The sequence below is a fragment of the Mus pahari genome, chromosome 5 (genome assembly GCF_900095145.1).
Source record: "Mus pahari chromosome 5, PAHARI_EIJ_v1.1, whole genome shotgun sequence".
NCBI classification, from domain to species: Eukaryota; Metazoa; Chordata; class Mammalia; order Rodentia; family Muridae; genus Mus; species Mus pahari.
Window position 1 is genome coordinate 59841053 of NC_034594.1, and position 3864 is coordinate 59844916.

The following is a 3864-nucleotide window of genomic DNA, read 5'->3' on the forward strand; positions in this document are numbered from 1 at the left end:
AAAAAAAAAAAAAGAAATGTGTTTTTCCATGTTTGTGAACCACATGATGAGAAATGTTCTAGATTGTGTCAAACTGACAAAAAGAAAAAAAAAAAAAAACCCTAGCCAGCACATTTTGCATATATGTGCATGCATGTACACATAGATAAAGACTGACAATTCCTACAGTAAGTTGCCTGCAATCTGAAGACCCTCAAATGCCAATGATATCTATAACTTTCACCAAGTCTAACGTTCGAGGCGACTCAGAGGTCCAGCTCAGCCTGAGACTGAAGGCTGGCGAATCCAGGGATGTTTTCATTCACATTCTAAATTCCAAAGGCTAAAGACCTTAAAGTTCTGGTGTCAAGGACAGGTGACATGGCAAGAGCTATTTTTACCTGTCTTCCCTGCCTGCCCAAATTGAAGATGAGTGTTCCCTGCCCAGCCCACTGACTCACATGTAAATGTCCATCCCAGATATACCCTGCAATAGCAATATCTAATTCTCTAGGTATTCCCGAATCCATACAAGCTAACACCTAATCATAACCACACAGTCTTACCCTGGTATTACCGAATGGGAGTGGGAGTCACAGGATTTGAAGACTTCAAAGATTCTTAGAAGTCATTATATATTAGATCAGTTCTAAAACTTTCTTATTAAAAGCTTAGATTAGGAGCTCAAGAGAGATTTGGCTTGAAATGGAGCCATCAGTAATGCAGGAGAAGGTTTTGGAAGTTATATGAACTTTAGGGGTACAGTGACAACATGGGCAGGTTTCCTGGGCTTACAGACCATGCGTTTCTAGAAGAGAGTGGACAGATGAGAGGTTAGAAGAGATGGGAAAACACAAGGGTATAATGTGGGAACAGGGGACAGACTGAAGAGATTTACAGCAATTTGCAAATGTCTGCAAAGGTGAAACTAAAGAGAAAACCACACAGAAGTGTTAGAAATGTTTCTCCTTTGAGATTAGTTTTGGTTCTAAAGGAACACAGACCCAGAATCAGAACAAGTTAGTTAACACAAGGTTATCAGTCAACACAAGGAGGGGATGTTTTCTCAGTTTGGTTTTCTGAAACTAGGGCACCTAATGCAAGGCAGTCCACATCTATCACTTTAGTGTGAATGTTGAAGCAGAATCAACATAGATAAAGAAGGGGCAACTGGAGGTTGGAACAAGGTAAACAACCTCTATGATCTTTGAAAATCCATCTTTTTAAAGCTATTTGGTTGTGCTGGAATGATGGGGTATGACCTGAACCCATTCATGGAACTGTGCTTACTTGAAGGGTCACTGTACAAGATTTTTTTTTCACCCAGAAAGATTGACAAGGGAGGTTAAATACTTACTCCATTTGGTTAATGTAGTTTATTTTTAAACCTGTCACTATGCACAATGTGAAGTCTTTGCTCCAGATATATGCCTTTATAGGAACAGGTAATAGGCATAACCTAATATTAATAAGAATGGACTTACAAATGTTGTCAAATTTGTATTTTATGAATAGCATGAAAGCTGGGTTTTAATAATATTTTTCGATTCATATGCTTAAATAATGTTTAATCACTGTTTAAATCACTGTTTCGATTTTTTAAAAGACAGAATAGCACTCTATAGCCCAGCATAACCCAGAACAAACATTGTAAACAAAGCTGGCTATGAACTTGTGGCTATCCTTCTGGGAGTACAATTTTAAGGCAGAAGAGCATCTATCTAGAATCTTCAAAAGATAAATGGCCTTTGCTTTGAGATATGGACTATATATTGAGTGATACCCCATCTCTCTCACTCAAAGTTCTTGCTCTATCTATACTGTATAAGAGACGCTGGTGAAACTAGGAGAAGGGGGTTCTTTAGCTTACTTAGGAGGCTTCTGAAAGAAGACAATCAACCTTGAATACAATCCCAAAATTCAAGCCATGTTGTCATGGTCATATGACAAGTGACCTCCAGAATATAAGGGAATAAGACTCTGTTGCCTCCCTGAACTGTTCACAGCTAAAGTCCTAACTGCCATCTCTCTAGCTCAGCTTCAGTTTCTACCTTTTCACATGCCGCAATGGCTTGTGTGCTTGCTTGCTTTCATCTCCTGTTGGGCTAGGTTCCACACTCTTTGCTTTTCTCTTTTAGAAATATTTATTTTATGTTTTCAGATTGTAATACATCATTTCACCCTCCCCTTTCCTCCTTCCAATTCCTCACAGACTCCCTCCCTTGCTCACGGCCTTGGCCCGTACTCCCAGTTTTAACTCTAGATTATCTTTCAGGGATGGAGTCTGCTCTTGATCCCAGGCACTCTTAACCTTGGCTGCCCTGAGTTAATCATTTTCTTGGTCACAGCAAGTTTGAGTTATCATACTTTGGACCAGTCTTTGTAGAGCCCTAACACATTCTGGTGGATCACTGTTAGGTTTGTCATAAGTATTCAAGAGGATAGACAGATGATATTCTCTTTCGAAATTATTATTGGCGAGTCTTCAAGGCAGTGTTTCTGATTCCCAAGTAGTAGCAGGTCTCATGTGCATGGTTAGAAATTCTTACTGTAGGCTGGTAGGTCTTTCTTTTATTTCAGTCTGAGTCCCAATATCCTATCATCCATCAGGGTGGATGATGGGATATTGGGACTCTTCCATCCATACTTACGAGAACTTTACTATGCTTTGACTGATTATTACAAGTACACCGATGTGACAACCAGCACGACAACTCTTTGGGGAGGGGAGCTTGCTGACATACATGCTGGATGATGTGAGTGGGATGCCTGGATCCCATGTAAAGGAGAAAAGAAAGAGCTGACTGCACAGAATTTGGCCCCTGACTCTACATATGCCACGTGGCATATATACACACCTATATGAACAGCACACACACACACACACACACACGCACACACACACACACACACATATACACACAATGGAGGTGATAGGTTGTTAGATTGGTACAACTAACTCTGATATTAATGTGTTTTTATTTTATCTAAGCTAAACACATTTAACAGAATAATTTTGGGAGATCTGATATAAGTGTTTTGGGGGGGAGACCTGATTTAGGGTTTAGGGGAATATCTACATGGGAGGAAAGTACTTACACACAAAATTATCATTCAGTAGCATTTTAAGAAAATTTAGATAAAAAATTTCAGTTAAAATTAAATTAAAAAAGAAAATTATTAATAATTTAAACAGACCCGTTTTAGGAAAAGTTATATTTAAAGGAAATTAGCTTTGAATATAAGAAAGAGAAAGAGGAAGGTATTTTAGTGCCATGCCTAAAAAGAATGGGTTTCTGTTTGAACAGGTTTACAAAGCTCTATGGCCTTCTGTCTTCTACATTTCTAATTCAAAGAAGCACAGGGAATAAGGGAATGTGTTTGTTTACACTTGGCAAAAATCCGACTTCCTTGTTTCTAAGAAAAAGAGCTTTTCAAAGCTTTCTTGGACTTCAGATAGCTCTTGCAAAACAATATTTTGATGAGCTAAGTGTGAATGAATCAGAGACATATGGATTGGATTCCCATTGAGATCACATGGGTTTCAGCATACGCTTCAGAGAGTGCTTCTAAGACATGGAATCGATAAAGCCAAATGTAGAATATTTTTCAAAACGTGCTTAGAGATACCTTATGTCCTGGACCAAACTCTAGAGGTTTAATCTTTCCTTTTAAATCTTTTATGGGAGATAAATACTTCTTCTGTAAGGGAAAAACATCGAAGCTTGGTTGGTGTTGCTATTTATTTGGGGGAGGGCAGTGTGAATGGATGTGTGCATAAATGTAGCGATGCATGTGAACATGTGTGCATAAATGTACAGATGCATGTGAACACATGCATGTGAAGGGCAGAAGTTGGCACTGAATGTCTTTTTTTTTTTTTTT